This window comes from Stegodyphus dumicola, chromosome X2 (genome assembly GCF_044657685.1).
Source record: "Stegodyphus dumicola isolate Sdum_Otavi_A_Nest chromosome X2, ASM4465768v1".
Taxonomy (NCBI): Eukaryota; Metazoa; Arthropoda; class Arachnida; order Araneae; family Eresidae; genus Stegodyphus; species Stegodyphus dumicola.
The window spans coordinates 25,316,277-25,337,972 of NC_140781.1; the positions used below are offsets into that span (position 1 = coordinate 25,316,277).

At 32.3% G+C, this 21,696-nt stretch overlaps 1 long non-coding RNA gene across 1 annotated transcript in view; it reads left to right on the plus strand.

Annotated features, from left to right (window-relative positions):
• LOC146992705 (uncharacterized) overlaps window positions 1–19,517 on the plus strand; it is a 62,790-nt gene extending 43,273 nt beyond the window's left edge. The window contains exon 3 of the long non-coding RNA XR_015039107.1: window positions 19,214–19,517. This is a non-coding gene — a long non-coding RNA (uncharacterized LOC146992705). The remainder of the gene's footprint in view (window positions 1–19,213) is intronic.
• The last annotated feature ends 2,179 nt before the right edge of the window (window positions 19,518–21,696 follow it).

A 21,696-nucleotide genomic window follows, 5' to 3' on the forward strand; every position in this document is an offset into this window, starting at 1 on the left:
TACTGAAAGTATATAATTTTTATGAATTCATGCTTTTACTTTATGATTTTGAGCCGATGTGAATGGACTTGATTTTAATTTCATACTATGTGGGATTTTATATTTAATTTATCAGTATTAATTTGCTGTTTCTCTTTAATATCTAATTATAAATTATTTCTTCAAATATTCACCTTCTTCAGACTGTATAAAAATTGCTTGAGTATAAATGTAAAACAGGCTACATTCTTAACAAAAATCATTACATGATGCATGATAAGTAAAGCTTATCATACTATGTGGTATTTTAGATTTAATTTATCAGTATTAATTTGCTGTTTCTCTTTAATATCTAGTTTTAAATTATTTCTTCAAATATTCAGCTTCTTCAGACTGTATAATAATTGCTTGATTATAAATGTAAAACAGCTACATTCTAAACAAAAATCTTTACATGATGTATGCTAAATAAAGCTTACCATACTATGTGGTATTTTAGATTTAATTTTCCAATATTAATTTGCTGTTTCTCTTTAATATCTAATTTTAAATTATTTCTTCAAATATTCAGCTTCTTCAGACTGAATAAAAATTGCTTGATTATAAATGTAAAACAGGCTACATTCTTAACAAAAATCATTACATGATGCATGATAAGTAAAGCTTATCATACTATGTGGTATTTTAGATTTAATTTATCAGTATTAATTTGCTGTTTCTCTTTAATATCTAGTTTTAAATTATTTCTTCAAATATTCAGCTTCTTCAGACTGTATAATAATTGCTTGATTATAAATGTAAAACAGGCTACATTCTAAACAAAAATCTTTACATGATGTATGCTAAATAAAGCTTACCATACTATGTGGTATTTTAGATTTAATTTTCCAATATTAATTTGCTGTTTCTCTTTAATATCTAATTTTAAATTATTTCTTCAAATATTCAGCTTCTTCAGACTGAATAAAAATTGCTTGATTATAAATGTAAAACAGGCTACATTCTAAACAAAAATCTTTACATGATGTATGCTAAATAAAGCTTACCATACTATGTGGTATTTTAGATTTAATTTTCCAATATTAATTTGCTGTTTCTCTTTAATATCTAATTTTAAATTATTTCTTCAAATATTCAGCTTCTTCAGACTGTATAATAATTGCTTGATTATAAATGTAAAACAGGCTACATTCTAAACAAAAATCTTTACATGATGTATGCTAAATAAAGCTTACCATACTATGTGGTATTTTAGATTTAATTTTCCAATATTAATTTGCTGTTTCTCTTTAATATCTAATTTTAAATTATTTCTTCAAATATTCAGCTTCTTCAGACTGAATAAAAATTGCTTGATTATAAATGTAAAACAGGCTACATTCTAAACAAAAATCTTTACATGATGTATGCTAAATAAAGCTTACCATACTATGTGGTATTTTAGATTTAATTTTCCAATATTAATTTGCTGTTTCTCTTTAATATCTAATTTTAAATTATTTCTTCAAATATTCAGCTTCTTCAGACTGTATAATAATTGCTTGATTATAAATGTAAAACAGGCTACATTCTAAACAAAAATCTTTACATGATGTATGCTAAATAAAGCTTACCATACTATGTGGTATTTTAGATTTAATTTTCCAATATTAATTTGCTGTTTCTCTTTAATATCTAATTTTAAATTATTTCTTCAAATATTCAGCTTCTTCAGACTGAATAAAAATTGCTTGATTATAAATGTAAAACAGGCTACATTCTAAACAAAAATCTTTACATGATGTATGCTAAATAAAGCTTACCATACTATGTGGTATTTTAGATTTAATTTTCCAATATTAATTTGCTGTTTCTCTTTAATATCTAATTTTAAATTATTTCTTCAAATATTCAGCTTCTTCAGACTGTATAATAATTGCTTGATTATAAATGTAAAACAGGCTACATTCTAAACAAAAATCTTTACATGATGTATGCTAAATAAAGCTTACCATACTATGTGGTATTTTAGATTTAATTTTCCAGTATTAATTTGCTGTTTCTCTTTAATATCTAATTTTAAATTATTTCTTCAAATATTCAGCTTCTTCAGACTGAATAAAAATTGCTTGATTATAAATGTAAAACAGGCTACATTCTAAACAAAAATCTTTACATGATGTATGCTAAATAAAGCTTACCATACTATGTGGTATTTTAGATTTAATTTGTCAGTATTAATTTGCTGTTTCTCTTTAATATCTAATTTTAAATTACTTCATAAACTATTCAGCTTCTTCAGACTGTATAAAAATTGCTTGATAATAAATGTAAAACAGGCTACATTCTAAACAAAAATCATCACATGATAAAATCATTACATTATACTAAATCTCATCACTTACAATTCCAAATATTTTTTTAATATATTTTTAAATTTTCAGTCATTCAAGAGGAAGATTTTGATCGATTTTTAGGCCATTAAAATGTTCTCCCATTCGTGAGAGTTTGGCATTTTAAAAACTTAAACTGCAGTTTATCCTTATTTATATGTACTTTGTAGAGACATTAGGTATATTTGGAAGCCGGAGGTAGGAAAACTGAGCAATCGCCTTCGCCGGGAGTCGAACCACTGACTTCTGGAATACCGGCCCAGCGTGCAGAACTACTACACCACGAAGGCACGCTAGAAAAGTGGGAGAAATACTTTATTACCTCACTTCTAACCTTATTGATTCCCAGGATGAAAAGTGTTGTTTACTAGGCATAAATTTATCTGCAACAGAAAAATTTGATGTTTGCAGAAAAATGAAATTCAACCCATGTCTAATTCAGTCCAACTAAAATGATTCAGTTCATTTTAACTGAGAAAAATTATAGTAAAAGACTAAAGAAACTCAAATTTGGAAAAATTACTAAATAATAAAATGCATTTGTGGATAATAGTTGGTTAAAAGTGAGGAAATTAAAAACTGTTATTGAAAATTATTGTCAAGTGCTCTCTAATATTTAATACTTCATATTTTGTAGAAGATTATTAAGTGCTAGAGTTAGTAAATTTCTGCTTACTATGGTGATATCCTTAGATCAAAAGTGAATCTGTGGCATAACTGAAAATCCATTTTATATCTTTACTTATATATGTATTTTCTCTAGTGCATTTAAAAAAGACATTTACAATAGATCTGCACTATAACTAGCTTTGATAAAACAAGGTAATTTAGTATCAAATAAGAATCAAATAATGATTTTAACATAGCGCTCATTTCTAGACAGGTAGCTCATTTTCACAATGAATTTTGGTATTCTACAAAGAAAAATATTATTAATGCCTAGATAGTCGAAATTGCCATTTCATTTTCATCCCTATCAAAGTACATATTAAAAAAACTTGAGTTTTGCTAAAATAGTAAACGAATAATTTATATTCAATTTTTTATGTATAGATTAAAAAAATCAGATTAATAATGTTGTATTTTTAACATGTTTATTACTTAAAGAAGGCATAAGAAATAAAAATCTGAATTTTATAGAATAAATATTAGTTTTGATAATCGTAAACAAATATACTTCATTTAAATTTTATTTCTTAGTAACTTGTATGTTTATTTAAATAAATCAAATGAATTTTTAACTCCACTGTATAATCCTCTAATTAAAGTAAACCTTCTCTTCTTAACCTTCCCCCTACCGAAAGTAGTTAATCTAAATTTAAATTACTAATTTTGGTTGAATATTTCCTTCATCTTCTAATTTCATCAGTAGAATATAAAACGAAAATAATCATGAAGTATTTTATGAAACGTAAGTTATTGCTTATAACACAAACTAAAAGGTTAAACCTAGCCTACTGTGTTTAGTTTTTAGACATAGAAAATGTATTCCTAGAATTTAAGAGTGGAGCTTTCAGTTTTGCAAATTTTATTGAAAACAGCTGTGTAAATCTTAATTGAGCATGACATTTACTGAGGACTGTAGAAGCCCTGAAACTTGCTCAAGAAAACATGGTTTTGTGAAATAAAGTTTTTATAATAAAAAATGTACAAGAATAAACTTTCTTTACTTAAGGATATTAGTTATAAGTACATTTTGCCTATCTCATCCATCAGCAACAACTGAAAGCTTACTTCAGATGAATAAGAATAAAATAAGAAATCATCAATAAATTTCTGTAAATAATGACTTCTTTTGACAAAGGGAAAATGGAAACATTTCTTTTCACCAGGGAATGATTTTATTATTTCTTAATATATTAATCTAGCAAAATCTGCTGAAAATAATAAAAACTTCTAGTATTTTTCTTGTATGTGATATTATATAAGATATCATATTAAATAAATGAAATAGCAATGTAAAAATTGTTAATGAAATAGATTCAGATGTCTGCATGTAAGAAGAAAAGTTAAATAACTAAAATTTTAATCATCACAGATGACTACAGCGAAGCGAGTCTTAATTCTTTATTTATTTGTATGTCGGATATATGTAAATTTGGCACTTTTATGTTGAGTTCATCTACAATAATAAGACAGTAATGTCGAAAAATGCCCCAAAGAGAGTAAAACAAAAGCAATTTTAATTTACTACTTTTTTCCAGATCTAATATTAATTTCTTATATAAGTTAGAAAATTTATTTGCTGTGTAGTAGTCAGCTTGGTCTTAAAGATGAAGTTTTGTCGGGACTTTGGTGCTCGTTGAATTTTAGTTTATCAATAAGCAAATTTTGAAAATTTTAATTTTCAGGAAATGTTTATGTAGTAGTTTTACTTTCATGCGAAAAAAAAAACACGCATTTTGTTTATTGAATGTTTTACAATAAATAACGCTTTACAACAGTGTACAGCTAATCTGTAATAACAGTGTAGTTTAGTGTAGACCTGAGAGATTTGTGTCTTATGTACCTGTGCATTACATATTCAGCATTTTCATTTTATTATTTAATTTTATGTTTCTTTCAAGCTGAAAATTTCCTCAGTTAAAGGTTTATTTGAAAATTTTGTTATTGAAATATTTTTGCTGTCAGTTTGGAATATGTTCTGAGTAAAACGAATGGTGTTTTTCTATTATTCGTTCGTACGATATATATGTAAACATTTCACTTACTTCGAAGAAGCTATGGAATTATTTTATGCATTTATGTGGTAGTTAGGTAAAACAAAAATTAAAATAGCTCTTAACTAATGGAATTATTATCTTAGTGCAACAAAATTAAAATCCGTGTTAAGCCATGATATTAAACTAATGTAATGAATTTATTTTAAATTACAACTGAAAAGTCTGAAACGTGCAGCTAGAAAACGTATATTATTTGGTTAAATGAAGAAGTACTTTAACAAAATTTTCTGTTTAAAAATAATCTGATTTTATTAAAGGTGATATTAGAGCAATTTTCCTGGACACATACAAAATTAACCCATCCACAGCCCAGAATTTAAAGTGCTGTGATTAAAAAGGAAGTTTGATATCAAATAACTTAATTCTTTATTAATATTTTTGCTTAAAAAGTGTCCGAAACACATAATCATTATTAAGTATGATATGGCCAGTTTGGTAATTCTTTGCAATGACTATGTCTTGGTGAACTGAATCCTATATCTTACGGATAAGTCTCTCATTTATAAGAAAGTATCTGTAACGTATTTGAGTTTTGAGGTAGAAAGTGTAACAAGAATTCATATAGCTCTAACGCTTAATTTAATTATTTTGAATAAAATATACGATAAAAAATGCCCTTGTGAGTTACACTAGTTCTCTGTAAAATTACCCTAATTTAAAAGTTTCAGTATTTCTTTCATACACTGGCATTTTAAGATTTTACGACCATTTCTGATGGAAATACATTAAAAATACCACTTAAATTTAAAACAAAATTGCTTCATTTAAATGATTTATCTATAAGAAAATTTTTTTATTTTATATCTTCATTTTAAACCAAAAATTCTCTTGCGCTAATCACGAGCCTTACAATTTTCCCAGAATTTTGTTGTTTTGCGAGTTTTTCTATTTCGCCTAGGGCGACCGACTATTCAGAAGACTGACTATGGCTACTGAGCTATCGAAATATAAGGTCTTCAGTTCTTACTTATTGCTCGTTTCAGAGCTTTTTACAAAGATGTTCAACTAAAACAATATCCAATAAAATCAAGGATCTTAAATTCTTCGGAACACTAGTGATAAATCCTTGAATATATGTTGTGAATTGCTGGCTATTCTTTTAAGGATTTTCTAAATTATATTTAAAGGATATGTTTTCAGTCCCAGTGGCTGTTACAGATTGAGCTTTGAGCTCAACACTAAACGGCTAGCAACCAACTGTGCGTGGCATTTCTTGTAACAAAGGGCCCTGTTTAGTTGCTGCATAATGTTCAGATGAATCAAGATTAGTTAAATTTAGAAGGTGTTAGGGAACTATTAAGGCCGGAAATAGTAGTCGCTTTATTATGGAGACACGTAAGAGGTAGACCACCGTTTCCTTCTTTGAAGGGATGGGCAGATTACAACCATGCCTTCAGCGGGATTCGAACCCGGGCTCTTTTGGTACTGCAGTCAGAGTCACTAAATACTTCCCCGCTTGGGTGGCAAAACTTTTTTTTTAAATCAGCTTTCATTGAAAGCATTCCCAAATAAGTCCTTAAAATCGATTGTATTTAAGTAAAAGTACATTATTCAGTTTTATGCGTATTATCTGGATACGGTTTTAGTTTACGAGGATTGTTTGTGATTATTTTTCTATCATTGCGCAATAAACAAACTTATCTTTCCTTTAAACAGTGCCCAGTTAACCAGCCCCTAATTAAAAAAAAAATCATGGCTTTAGTTTCTTTACATTCAGAACCATACTTCACTCTGTTCCTCACCATGTTTTATGGTTTTTAGTCCCAGTGACATTAACAGAGATATTTCTCAATTTTGACGAGCTTATTTCCTTTCTGCGCATTATTTCTATAAACCGATAAAAAAATAACAACTTTGCATGACAGACAAGACCATCGAGAGGAATTAATTGCACCGCAGAGATGGAAAACAGATGTTTATTCCGAATTCGAGGCTGGGAGTGTACTTGCTCCTTTCCATCAATTACCAATTGAAGAGCTGTGAAATGATTTATCTCGGTACAGATTTGGGGTTCGTTTGCTATCTAGATTTGGAATTTATGTCTTTCGAGTGGTAGAAATCCTCATGAGCAGGAAGCTTCAATGGCTGTGTTTATCTAAGTTGATTTGAAAAACATTCATTTTTCTCATATTTTCTGAATGGTTCGTAGCAGCCGCTTAAGATAAACATACTCTCTTTAATGTTTCTAGACGACTAATTTTCAGAATGCGTGTTTAAGACAAATGTGTAAAATGTTAAAATTTGCAACTTACATGAACAAACATTCTGATAAATAAAGCAAAGTATCAGTGTATGAAAGAAATACTGATAAATAAAGAAATATGCTATAGACAGTGGTATAAAACAATTCGGCCAGCGAATACATTCATTTAGGTATCTGTTATAAAGGTTTCCAGATTTTAATTATTTGAACTCCGAGTTTACATTATCTTACAGTGTGATATAAATATTATTCAAAGATATGAAAGCACATACTTTATTAACTTTTATTAGTACTTACGAATTAGTTTATTTGGGAATATATTTACATATGAACAGACTTTTTTCACATTTGAAAATTAATAAGAAAAAAGCACGATTAAACGAGGGACATCTAAAATCCATAAAGAAGATAATTTCTAGTAATTTTTCTACACTGCATGGGCATTATAAAACAAAATTAATATTTAAATAAAAAAATGATATTTTTTTTACGTATTTTAATGTGTCGAAGAAAAATTTTATAAATAAGAGAAAGGAAGTAGGTATTCATTATTTATTTTCAAGGTTTGTTCCACTTGGAAAGCTTTCTATGAATGTTCTAGCTTTTTCTTTAAATTTAAAAATAAACAAATCATGAAAAATTTCTAACTTTATTTAAAGTAAGTTATTTAATGATTAATTAAGCAAATTAGATTTATTTGAAACATTTTATAAACGTCAGTTTGAAATATTAATATTTAGTTGTCAAAGTACTTGAATTACAAAGTGTAACCAATAAAATTGTCTTCTAGGTACCAAACTTTAGGTTTCTGATAGGAATTTAATATAAATTTGAATTTATTTGCGTCATTATTATAGCTGTTTATATAAACATTTAGTAAGCGTTGCTGACAAAAATTGTTCATTGTTCTGGGGAAAAAAAAAAAGATTTTGACCCGTTAGTTGTTTTGAGACTGTGAATTCGTGCAATTTGAGACCACTGCTGTAGACCACAACTTTACACAAAAGCATTGTCCAATTGTTAGCGCTCCCTTTTTTTTAAATCTTTTTAAAATAATATATGTTATACAAATGTGCACAAACTCATTCGAAACTTTATTTATTTTTATTTTTTTGAAATCTGAAAATGATTTGAGATATAATTCAACCAAGAAAGAACCATCTTCTCTCAAGCAGTTTCTATATCCATAAAATATTAGATACGTTAACAGAATTATGAAATTAATTATTTAATTAAAAATGAGTCAAAAAAGCGGCCCAAGATTGGAGTAGAGTTTGAATAAAACTCTGTGGATACCAAGGGCGATCTGATATACAGTGGATGGACAAAAATAATGAAACACCTTGTGAAATGCATGTTTGAAAAGAAAAATTGATTTTAATGAAATATGTAGGTGGCGCTGGGGTTTTTGACTACTGACGCCACCTATACAACTTCGTAAATGTGCTAAACAGTTCAGTTGTTGTCGGAGTACTGTTATGTGAGGTTGTCATTGCATTATGTCAGAGTTAACAGACTTCGAACGTGGGCAAATTGTTGGAGCACGTATGGTAGGTGCTTCCGTAAGCAAGGTAGCCGAGGTGTTTAGTGTTTCAAGAGGTACTGTATCGAAGATTTATTCCGCATATTTGAAAAGCGGAAAAACATCATCTGCTAAATCACAGCGCGGGCGAAAGTGTGTCCTGAGTGATCGTGACAGACGATCATTAAGGGCAATTTTGACGAAAAATAAGAAGACCACAGCTGCAAAAGTTACTGCTGAAATGAATGTTGTGTTACCGAACCCTGTGAGTACCAAAACAATTAGAAGGGAGCTTCATAAACAGGGAATTGCTGGCCGTGCTGCAATTGAGAAGCCACTCATCAGTGATGCTAATGCCCGTAACAGGAAAAGGTGGTGTTTAAGTCATAAAGCCTGGACTATAGAGCAGTGGAAGCGAGTAATATGGTCTGACGAGTCTTCTTTCACATTGTTCCCACTTCTGGCCGAGTTTACGTCTGGAGAACGCCATCTCAAGCCTATAATACAGACTGCTTGTTGCCAAGAGTGAAACATGGCGGGGGTTCTGTTATGGTTTGGGCAGCCATATCGTGGTTCTCTGCTAGCCCCATGATAACTGTGTCAGGGCACATGACTGCCAAGACTTATGTGAACATTTTGGCCGATCAAGTTCATCCCATGGTACAAACTTTGTTCCCCGATGGTGATGGTGTCTTCCAAGACGACAAAGCCCCTGTTCACATAGCTCACATTGTCCAGGACTGGTTTTCTGAGCACGAGGATGAGTTGTCCCATCTCCCCTGGCCACCACAGTCACCAGACCTGAATATTATGGAACCTTTGTGGTCTACATTGGAACGGAAAGTGCGTTCTCGTTATCCACCGCCAACATCGTTATCTGAACTTGTCACCGTTTTGCAGGAAGAATGGTATAATATTCCCTTGGCAAACATACAGGAACTGTATTTATCCATTCCGAGAAGACTGCAAGCTGTTTTGGATGCCAACGGATTTCCTACACCATATTAAGCAAAGAAACATGTTTTTTTAAAGGTGTTTCCATATTTTTGTCCAACCCCTGTAAGTTCCTTTTATCAGGAAGGAGAAAATATGAAATTTTTTCAACGTCACTTGTATTTATTTATTTATTCTTAACGAGTGGTATTCGCCGTGAATGGCATTATCACTGTCATCATTATTATTACCATATATATGAAGTATAAAGTGCATTACATCGGAGTTTCGTTATTCAGAAACCATTACTAATATTTACTCTTTACATAGATTCTAAACTTAAGATAAATCTCAGTAATTATTACTCTGCTACCTTTAGAATGCTAAGAAAATAACGCGTTGGAAATTTTGTACTCAACTGTATTTCTGGTCGCTGAGTGAGCTGGTTGCACAAGAGTTTTCCGTTTTCCTTCATGTGTAACACAATTAAACAAATTCTACTTAAAATGTCGTCCACCCAGGTAATCTCTCCCAATACCAGATATTCTTAATATGTTTTCTTACAATAAAGTAATCCAATGCATTATACCAATTAGTCTGTAAAGTTCCTTTAGTATCCAATGAGTGCTGCATTTTAAAATGTTACTCTGCTGTATTTGCTGATCTTACTCATCCTGGTTCATTTACTTATACAATACTAATTACTAGTAGCCTTCCATGTAACACAATGAATTTATGATCAACAAGAAAGCTTGCGCACCAATGTAACTTTAATAAAGAGGTGTGAAGAAGTGTACCATGGAAAATACGTGGAATTGCTAAGTTAGCGGAACGCGAATAAAGACACATTTTCTTGAATTTAAATAATGTATTACAATTAAAATGTTTGTTTTTAAATGCAGGGTGTTTATAAAGTCCTGGACACATTTTGATGTTTAATAACTCATAAAATAATGAATATATAAACAAACTGATGGCATTTATTGATGGAATAACTTATATATTTTTCTTTTCAGGTTTGAATATCTTTATTTTTGTAAATATCGTGTGCTTATTAATTGCATTTTTCTCTCTTTGGTTTTTGGCATCTTTCTGGCATTGTTAATCGCCATAATGGGCGCATATGGGGATCTGAGAACCCCCATGAATACCGTTAGGCACAAAGGGATTCTCCAAAGGTTAATGTGTGATGTGGACTAATGCACGACCGAGTCATTGGGCCTTTCTTTTTTACAGAAAAGACGGTCTCATCAGTCGTATACTTAGACATGTTGGAAAACTCTGTATTTCCATAACTAGAAGAGCTTCAGCCACATGTCTTTTTTCAACAAGATGGTGCACCACCTCATTGGGGTACCATCGTTCCTAGTTCTTTGAATGACCATTTTACAGGAAGATGGATTGCGCGAGGAGGTCCAATTTTTTGGCCACCCAGATCACCTGATATAATGCCGCTGGACTTTTTCCTTTGGGGATTTGTAAAGGACAACGTTTACAAGAGTAGAGTGTCGAACATTGATGACCTGAAAGCCAGAATTAAACCGCAACAGCCTCTGTGGATGCCGACATGCTTGTCGGTACCTGGCGTGAAATTGAATATCGACTTGATAATCTCCGTGAGACGAAGGGGGCACACGTGGAAGTTCATTGACAAGGGTCATAAAACTTTTTGAGTTTATCTAACCATTTATGTTATTAATTTTAATATATCTTTATTATTTTATGAGTTATTAAACATCAAAATGGGTCCAGGACTTTAATAACAGCCTGTAATTAACATACATAGCTTTACTTCTGAAAACTCAGATAGTCAAACTGTAACAACTGATTTACAGATTGTTTTAATTTTAAAATGTAATTAAAGTTTATCATAATTTTTTGTGAACGTTTTGTCAAATTTTTATCTATCTAGAAAATTTTTTTGGGTTTTTAATTCATGATTTTAATGCATTGAATGAATATTGGAATTCCAAAGTCTCATAAGCCAGAGTTTCAAAAATATGCTACAGTTTTGCATAATCAGTAATATAAAAATAAATTTGGAAGCTTAGAAATAATTTAATGTATTGAGTGACATGATGTATTGTGCAAAACATTTCATTGTTTCTTACCTTAAAATTTTAAATCATTGATTAAATTTATATCATTGGTTTATATGACAGTTATATCTCGAGTGGAATTTAGCTCTTATTTAACCCTTTTCCGTAAGTTGAAAAAAATGAATGTCATAGTAAAGTTATGAAATCATTGAATCAATATATCATAAATGTTTTTAAATGCGGATCTCTTAAAAAGGGATACATACAGGCTTAAGATACGAAAAGCTTATCTATGCATTAATGTATTGTTCATATGTTCATTAAAAATTAGCACATCCAACGCAACATATATTTTTTTAACTTTTTATTTAATTGAAAACTCAGAAGTTCGTCAACGTTCATGCATATACACCACTACTCTGTAAAAACTCTTGCCAGCTATCATACAGAGATACGATCCCGTCTTCACAACTGATGCTTCAGGCTGGGGTCTCGCAGCAAACTTTAGCCCTCTGCAGAAAAGTGGTTGTAGTATTTCTTCACCGTATTACAAGACACTGTTTTCTCACCCACTGATTACACAAATCTGCCTGCGCTAGCTTCGAAAAATAGCCATTACCGTGTAAGGTATTTCTTTCGCTTTCCCAGCGTGCCGTCGTGGTGTAGTGGTCAGCACACTGAGCCGGTATTTCAGAGCTCTGTGGTTCGATTCACGGCGAAGGCATAGTTAATTTTTCATCTTTCCTGCTTCCAAATTACTTAATGTCTCTACAGTGGCGCCCGAACTAAAAGGGTGTTGGATGAGGATTCTCCACACTCTGCATTTGGCGATTGGGTCCCCTAACAACCCCAATCGCTCTTTAAAAAGAGGAGTATGTAAATTATTTCTCCCGCTTTCCTAGCGTACCTTCGTGGTGTAGTGGTCAACACACTGAGCCGGTATTTCAGAGATCCGTGGTTCAATTCCCGGCGAAAGGCGTTGTTAATTTTTCATCTTTCCTGCTTCCAAATTACCTAATGTCTCTACAACCAAAAGTATCGAAAATACTCTAATCTCATTTGTTCACGCGTTCAGTCTGTTTTGCAGAGAAATGAATACTCATTATGATTAGGTAAAGGTCATTATCTGCTATAAAGAACAAATTTGGGTATTTATTGCCATAAATATAACACAAGAGTGTCGAGATTTACATTGGGCAGCCTGAAATATTTAATAACTTAAAATTAAGTACTTAACGTGCTATGTCCTACCAGCAGCTGAATGGGAAGACCGCTGAACACTGGTAGTTCGATCAGGGTTCCAAATCCCGGGAAATAGCCTGGGTTCTTGCGAGGCTTCATGGGTTTCTCCATGTATAATGTGAATACGAGCAGTGTCTCTTAAAAGTCAACCACAAAGGCATCCCTACTCTTAGGCAGATAGCATTCGTGCGCTGTGCCATAATAAAAATAATCTAATCTAATCCAATCTTTTTGTTTTGAACTTCTCATAAAAGCATGTGTTGTGCATTAAGAGCAGTTTCTAACATTGCAGCAAATAAATGCAATGTGGAAGAGTAAAATAAATAAAGGCTTACAGCTTTTTTTATTATTTACAGCTTTTTTTGGCTGTATTAATATAATGAGTGCCCCAAACAACATGAAAATGTATTATCGCGATTACATCTGTTTTGATTTGTATGTGTAACTGTTTTATTTTAAGAGTTTATTGATTGGATTTTAAAGATAGGCCCCTCTTCATCAATTCGAAAGTTTTGTTATATGGGCTACTGAATTCTGAAAGAAAGTTGTTTATCGTAACAACATCGTATGAAAATAACCCCCCCCCAAAAAAAGGCTAATTAATCGTACAAGGAAAATCGTACTGAAACGTTAATTGAAGGTAAATTTTAAATTTCGATATCTATTCGTTTTTAAGGGGCTTTATTTTAAACGTATTTTTTTAGTCTCTTTCAAATTTTTCACGTTTACCTAAAAAGGTTTGAGTTCACGAGTTGCGACTTTCAGAGAAGGATTCGATTAAAAAATAGGTGTTATGAGAAAAAGACGTAAAATTGTTGCCCATTTCAGTGGTAAAAGCTTCTTCCCAATTAAGGATATCAAGACGTTCAGTGCCAAGAATATTTATTTACTTTGTAGAGTACCTACCTCACTTTGGAATTCTAAGTTAATGTTGGAAGTGAGGAATCTAAGAACTGATAAGCGAATAATCGCTTGCGTTCGGTGACAAGAAACAACAAGATAGAAGGGTAACTAACTCTTTATTATTCTAATAAGATTTAACAAACTCCGCCTGGGAGTGTACAAGCAAAGCCCGCACTTGGACTTGAACTAAAAAGACGTAAGAATTAAACTAAAACTAAGATTAACTAAAAAGAAGTATAGCCGAAGCTATCAAGGTTCAATTTGAGTTGTCCCTTTGACTTATTTTACTACGAAGCTTAGCAAGGGCCTGAGTACGGCCGAGCGACATAACAGCTTTGAGAGAGAGAGTGGTCAAAAAGACAGACGCGCGTAAATCAGAAACTCTGATTCTCTCTGACTTCAGTAAGTAACTTTGTGGTTTAAATACCGCTTCTTCTCATTTAGTATTCAGCAAATTCCAAAAGTACGTTCTGGCCGGAAGTAGTAAGTTGAAGTTAAAAATTTGACAGGAAAGGAACTTTAACTTAAAATTTAACTGTTAATAAAATTAACATAATCCTTACAACTTATTTGTCAAATACGGCAAAGCACCTATCTGGTAAAAAAGGGCTATCTGCCTAAAAGAGGATGTCCTTGTGGAGGAAATTTTTCGGAAAACTGACTCGTAATCAAGAAAATATTCAAACTGGGTCGAACTGCCAGTCTTCACATATGTCTTTATTACTTGGCCTCGTATGGGAGCGGGGGGGGGGTAATTATAAAATCAGAAAATTCTTTCGAAATATAGCTTTGGCAGCCACTCAAGGTTTGAGACATTAAAAAGAAGTATTAGATAGCAAATTTTATGCTCCAGGTGATAGATAACTCTTCAAAACAATGAAAATGTTCAAGTGTCTAGTTCTGCTACGACGGTCATTTCCAAATGAACGGCCATGTCATTAAATAGAAAGGGCGATATTGAACACTTTGAATCAGTATTTCAATACTGTTGCGTCCTTTGAACCCACACAATTTTTTTAGGTGATGCGATTTAAATTGATTCGCTGCTCACGGTTGATTGTATTCATTCTAAAAGAGTTTTTTCTGAGATGAGTCTTTTTATAGACATCTTTTTTCGGATAGAATTAATATTTGATAAAAGAGTAACTGGTCTAAATTGGAAAACATTCATTGGAAAAACAAGATCAAATGATGCTGATGAGCTTAGAGCACCAGTTCGACAGCATCTGGGCCCTATTACCTTAGAGACAACCACTTGCAACTTTAACTTACACTCTTTTGCTTAAGTACACTGCGGGGGAAAAAAATGAAAAACAAAAACCCTATATCTCTCGTTTTACTGGGCCGATTATCAAATTGCGTTTCCTATGTCTCCAAAGCGCGACTTAGGATATATATTAGATTTATGCATAAAATGGGTCTTTTTCTGAAATAACATAACAATTGTTTTCCATATTTCGATTCTACGACTCAAATTATGCCTAAATATTAAATTTTGTAAAATTTTGTGCGAAATTTACGGAGAAAAAATGTAGCTTAGCGCAGTTTTTTCAGATTGCGCCAAGAATAATTCACTTGGTGAACTTCTTAATACGAGCAACCTACTTTCCTTTCCCTTCCGTTTTGTAAAAGCGAAAGAAAGTCGCATCGTTCCTATTTTCAAATAATTTTAACAAAGTGCTTAAACCACATTGCATGTTATTATCGTTTTCAACAAATATGCCAAATTTGAAAACGCGCCAATATATAAATTCACGTATGTCTTCGGAAATTTTGAATAAAAGGCTCTAATGTTTTTCAGGTATACTTAGAAATACATCTACTTTAAGATGAGGGTAAAAATTGTACAGGTTACAATTCAAAATGTTTTTCCAAAAATTTATAAAAATTATTTAAAAATACAAATTTAAAAAATAAATCATAAAAAATGGGTGAATTTTATTTGGAATGAACCTAAATTTCGAACTGCGAAAAAAGGAATCAAGTAAGTTTAATAAAAAAGGATATTAATAAATACATACAAAATTGAATTAACCTAGAGGAGCAAAAATTTTGAGTGCTAATTTTTTAAAAACTGCTCGTGCGATTTTTACAAAACTTGGCCGTTTAGCATAATTTGAGTCGTAGAATCGAAATATGGAAAGAAATTCGTATATCATTTCAGAAAAAGTCCGATTTTGTGTTAAAATACCTATATTAGAACAATGCTATATGTATATAAATCTAATACATATCCTAAGTCGTGCTTTCGCGACATGGAAAATGCAGTTTGAATTTCGTCAATTGGCCCAGTAGAAGGGGAGACATAGAACTGTCCCCTTTTTTTATAGTCCAAAGAGCTTAGACCCTGAAGGACTATTGCTTTCGTTTTGCGATTTTGCGTCGATTCAATACAAACGGCGAATCACTTTTTAAACTGTTGCCACCAAATGTTAGAGTCCTGTATTATATTTGAAGAAATTAAATAATGAAAAATCTGCATAAATGTATGCTATTTCTCGCATTGTGATAAAACAACGGTACATAGAGCCATCGAATTCTGAATGACGTAATCTTCCTATGAATATGGGCATATGGAAGACCAAATTTGGAATTTGTTTTATTATCGATTTCCTATTTTGTTAAACGTTAACGAATTTTTGAGTGGCAAACTCAAGGATTTCAAAGCGAGCAATGGCAACGTTGTACAGAAAAAACATTTTTATCTCCAGCGCAGGAGTCTCTATATAAGAAATTCTAAAGATATGCTCATTTTAAATCTATTTTGCGATATTGCTGTTGAACTTAATTTTATGGTTTAAGTGCGAAAAACTTGATATTTAATAAATAAATGTAGCACACAAAATGTTAAAAAAAATGCCCCTTTGGACGTAATTTAAAATATAAAACATTTCATTTTTTTTTCGCAGTGTACATGTACCAGAATATTTTTTAAAAAAGTCGATTATTTTAAGATTAATTTTATACTAACATTCGCAACTTTTAAAAACGTTCTTCATGGAGTAGAGCCTTGTTGCTCAAGTACCCTGATGTTCAAACACCTTTCCACTTAGATGCATTGAGCTCAGAGCTCAGTCCTTGCAGAGTTTTAATATGGGAATATATTAAGGACAGATTATGCATCGATTTCACTCGAGTAACTTGTTAATCAAATGGGGAAACTAGTTTATTTTTATAATTTCTTCTTTCTAAATTGAAGGATACAGAGCTCCCATAAGATGTTATGAAGAAATTTCTCATAATTTCTGAAGTTTGATCAACCATTTATGCTTGATGTGCAAACTCATGCGGCGCAATTTTCATAACATCATGTAGGCGTATATTAGGTATTGTTTTTGCGCGTTTATTTTTAAAGAAAATTTTCATAACAACAGTTTTAGATATACGAAAGTTTTCAAATTTCCTTTATTATTTTATAATGTTAATCTTAGTTATGTCTATGATAACTGAGAGACAAATCTTAGTTATGAGGAAAATACAAAATTGTTTTCGTAAAATTGTTGCCCATTTCAATGATAAAAGCTTCTTCCCAATTAGAGATATCAAGACGTTCAGTGCCAAGAATATATATTTACTTACACTAGTGTGCAAAAATTAAGGACGAGATGGTTTTTTCAATATAACTTTGTACAAAAGCTTTCCAAATCAACACATTTAATACCGTAAGATCCCCAATACGTAAGGACATGAGTAATGTAAGCAACACTTACTAAAAGAGAAATCAGAGGGATAAAAAGAAGCTTTATTGAAAAAGTAGCATGGAGCGCAATGCGACTGAAGGCCGAAACATCCCTGTGATGGGTGTCCAGCAAGAAACATCCGGTCTTTAATAGGGGATATGATCTCCCCTGACTGCTAGGCAGGTTTCACAGCGTCTGCCCATGCTGAGAATAAGGGTGTCAATGAGTTGTTGAGGCATTGCTGCCCATTCGTCTTGCAGCGCCAATCGAAGTTCCGGAATCGTTACTGGTGGTAAGGTACGAGCTGCCAAGCGTCTGCCTAGAAAATCCCATACATGCTCGATGGGATTCAGATCCGGCGATCGTGCCAGCCAATCCATACGTTCAATATCCTCACTCTCTAAGAGCTGTTCGGCAGCTACTGTGCGATGACATGGTGCATTGTCGTCCACGAAAAGGAACTGCGGACCCATAGCGCCTCTAAAAAGACGCATATATGGAAGAAGAATCTCGTTACAATAACGGGTCCCGTTGACTGAACCTGCGTCGAACATGTGAAGGTCTGTACGACTACCAAGCATGATGCCTCCCCAAACGAGAACACCGCCACCTCCATACCTATCCCTTTCAATGATGTTCGAGGGGTGATTGCGGCTTTCCCGCTCTCTCCAGATGAGTATGCGATGAGAATCGCTACTCAGATCTGCTCTCATCTGTAAAGAGTACTCGTCCCCATTCATTGTCTCTCCAATTCCGGTGTTCCCGGCACCACAGAGAACGCCTTCTCCGATGGGCAGGCGTTAGAGGTACACACCGTACAGGGCGTCGTGCAAACAGACCACTACCGTGCAGTCTTCTGGCCACGGTAAAACGCGATATCGGTCGTCCAGTCACCTGTGTCGTGCGTCTAGCGATTTCTCCCGCTGTCTGCCGCCTGTTTCTTCTGGCCTGTAAGGCAATATACCGGTCATCTGCGAGTGTGGTTCCTCGTGGACGACCACTACTAAATCCCCGGATAGCTGTTCCTGTAGTTTTAAATTGTCTCCAAAGTCGTAAAACGATGCTGTGAGCAATTCCGCACTCTGCAGCCACACTTGTCACACTGCGGCCTTCCTCCAACTTCTCAATAATTCGACCTCGGGTAAAAGCATCCAGATGTCGTCTAACAGATTGATTATTCGCCATTTCTCGCTGAGGCAGCAACTCGGTGTGATTTTAACTGCTATACGGCGTGCAATCTCTTTGCCAGAAATACTGATCTTACACCGACAACATGCTTTATACAACTCAGACACTCCCCCATTACGTCTACCTGCATATCTGCGCATGTGCTACCGTACATCACCTTACTTAATCTCCTGATTGGTCTTTCTGTCCTCTCTGCCTCTTCGTTCAGCTGATATGCTAATTTTTCGACTTAGTCCTTAATTTTTGCACACTAGTGTATTTGATCAAATACGGCAAAGCGCTAAAGGTGGTCTATCTAAAATATCATCTTTGATATTATCTTTGTCTTTTCTCAGTTAATCTATTTAATCTTGATTTTTGTAATTAATTCATAAATCTTAATTTATTCATTCTTTCATTTCTCTAAAATATATATAAATTTTGTTTCAGGATTTCGTATAGTCACTTCATTGACCCTACGAAACCTCGGATAAACCCCGTTATTTTAGACGAAATTAATCCTGAAATTCCAGCACCAGAAATTCCGCCCCATTTGCAAGGGGCGTAATTTGGAAATGAAAATTGTCAAAGCAAGCTGCATAAAGCTGCTTAAAAACTTTGTAAAATGAAAACTGAAATTGGAAATGAAAATTGTCAAAGCAAGCTGCATAAAGCTGCTTAAAAACTTTGTAAAACGAAAATTGAAATTTGTAAAATGTTGCTATTAAAAAAATAAAACTTTCTCTGAAGCATTTGCAAAGTTTCTGTGTTTCATTTCCTTCTTAATACACTACTTTAGGAATGAATGTCATCCAACGTAATGCATCTCTGAACGAGTAGACTCCCGTATTTGATGTAGTGAATCTGCAGCTTTTTTGTGGATTTGTGAGGCAAGTAATCGTATTATCATATGATATCGTATTGGTATGTACGCAGGTCACTAGTAAAATGAAATGCAAACCATTCTTTGATTTCAAATAATAAAACGGTTAAAAATAGTAGAAAGCCTTTCTACCAAATAAATAGAATTTAGACGATAGCATTGTCAAAAACCTGAAACCGTTGAAAAATATGATCCTAAAAACGTTTTAGCCTGGAAATATATTTTGGTCGTCACAATTCACTATACAACTATTTCTCACAAAAACGACGAAAACTCGCAAAGTATTTTGAAGACAGTCAAAAGTTTGGGTTAGGTGAAATTCAGAGACGATTTTAAGGAGTCGGTAACTTTTTATTATAATGGAACCAATGTTGATGGCATTGCATGCAAAGGCTTCTAAAAACGTTTTATATACCTGTAAGGTATATCATAATTTTATAACAGTTATTTTAAGTATATACCACTCTCCTATCTCTTCCAGCTTCAGCTTACAATTCTTATCAGAGATTTTAGAACCGCGTGAAATGCAAATGAGAAATAGAAAGTATTGAAGTCAAAGTTCCACTGACTTCGGGAGAGTGAGTTAGGTTTCCTAAATAATGCGCGTTTTCATTTTGGCTACGTCTCTCTAATTGTACTATGCCCGGCCATATTACGTGCCTTTTGATAGCTTCGCTACCTAATTTAATATTACCGGCCAACTAGGGTAGAATTTGTGTTAGCTTCGGCTAAATCTATTTAGTCGTTAGATAGTTCTTATTTCTTACATTTTAAGTTAAACCAATTAGTCGTTAGATAGTTCTTATTTCTTACATTTTAAGTTAAACCCAATTAGTCGTTAGATAGTTCTTATTTCTTAAGTTAAGCCCAAGTGCTCCCTGAGAAATGGGCCATCTGTGAATCTTTATTTTGAGCAATATAGTGTAATTAACCCTTCTTGAGTTTATGTTTCTTTTCTCGGACTTAAGCAATTATTCGCTTAGCAGTAGTTCACTAGGTTCTTGAGCATTTACTTTAGTAGAATAAATGGGAAGAAACACTACATACCTATATACTTTGAATCGCAATTAGTGCTGAAGTGTAATAAATAAATACACATAACTACTTAAAATTATCACTATTTCAATAAAATTGTGATTTAATGTTTTTACCTCTAAATATTACTTTCTTTTTCTCTGCATATCAAAACTAAAAGGCACAAAAATTTAAATTACATCAAAAAATTAAATATTCTTTGGAAATGAAAGTAAAACATCAAACTGATAAATGAATTAATGGAATATTTTTAAATTAAAATAACTGAGTGTTTAATTATTAGATGGCTTTTAAGGATTAATAACTTCTTTCTTTGACTTCTTGCTAACAGATTCATCAATTATTTTCTAGATATCAATGGTAATAAATAATACTTGTTCCATATACAATAGAGACACACAGTTTAATAATCTTCTGGCATCGTACTTCTTGAATAGTTTTAAATCCTTTTTAAAACAAAAGAAGATCTTTGGATGCATTACAGATTGCTGAAGTAAGAAAGTTGGTTTTTTTTTTTTTTTTTTTTTTTAATAATTTCCACATTTGGAAAACTTTGTGATATTTGTCATGCGATTATGTGACATAAATAGTTTTATCTTAATTTTTTTAATTAAAAATAATGTACTTTATAATAATGTATTCATCTTTAAAATGCCGTTATATCCATATCATCTTTATAAAGCTTTTTTAAGTTTTCTACACATAATACTTTGTCAAAATTCAACAATTTTAAATTAAGGAATATTTTAAAATATTTTAAATTTTCTACATTATTTTATGAACTTCATTTATCAGAGTAAGTTGTGCTATTATGTTGTCGCAAATAATATTAAAAATGTATTTCGCGCGTTGAAAGCGATTTAAATTCTCGATTACTTTCATCAAAAAAAAAAAAAAAAAAAATCCTAATTCTGTTCTTCAAATATCAAAGATGCCATAGAAATTGATATTTTTTCCGCGTGAAAAAATTCATGGCGGAATCGTGCAACAAAATTTTTCAATGATTTTAATAAAT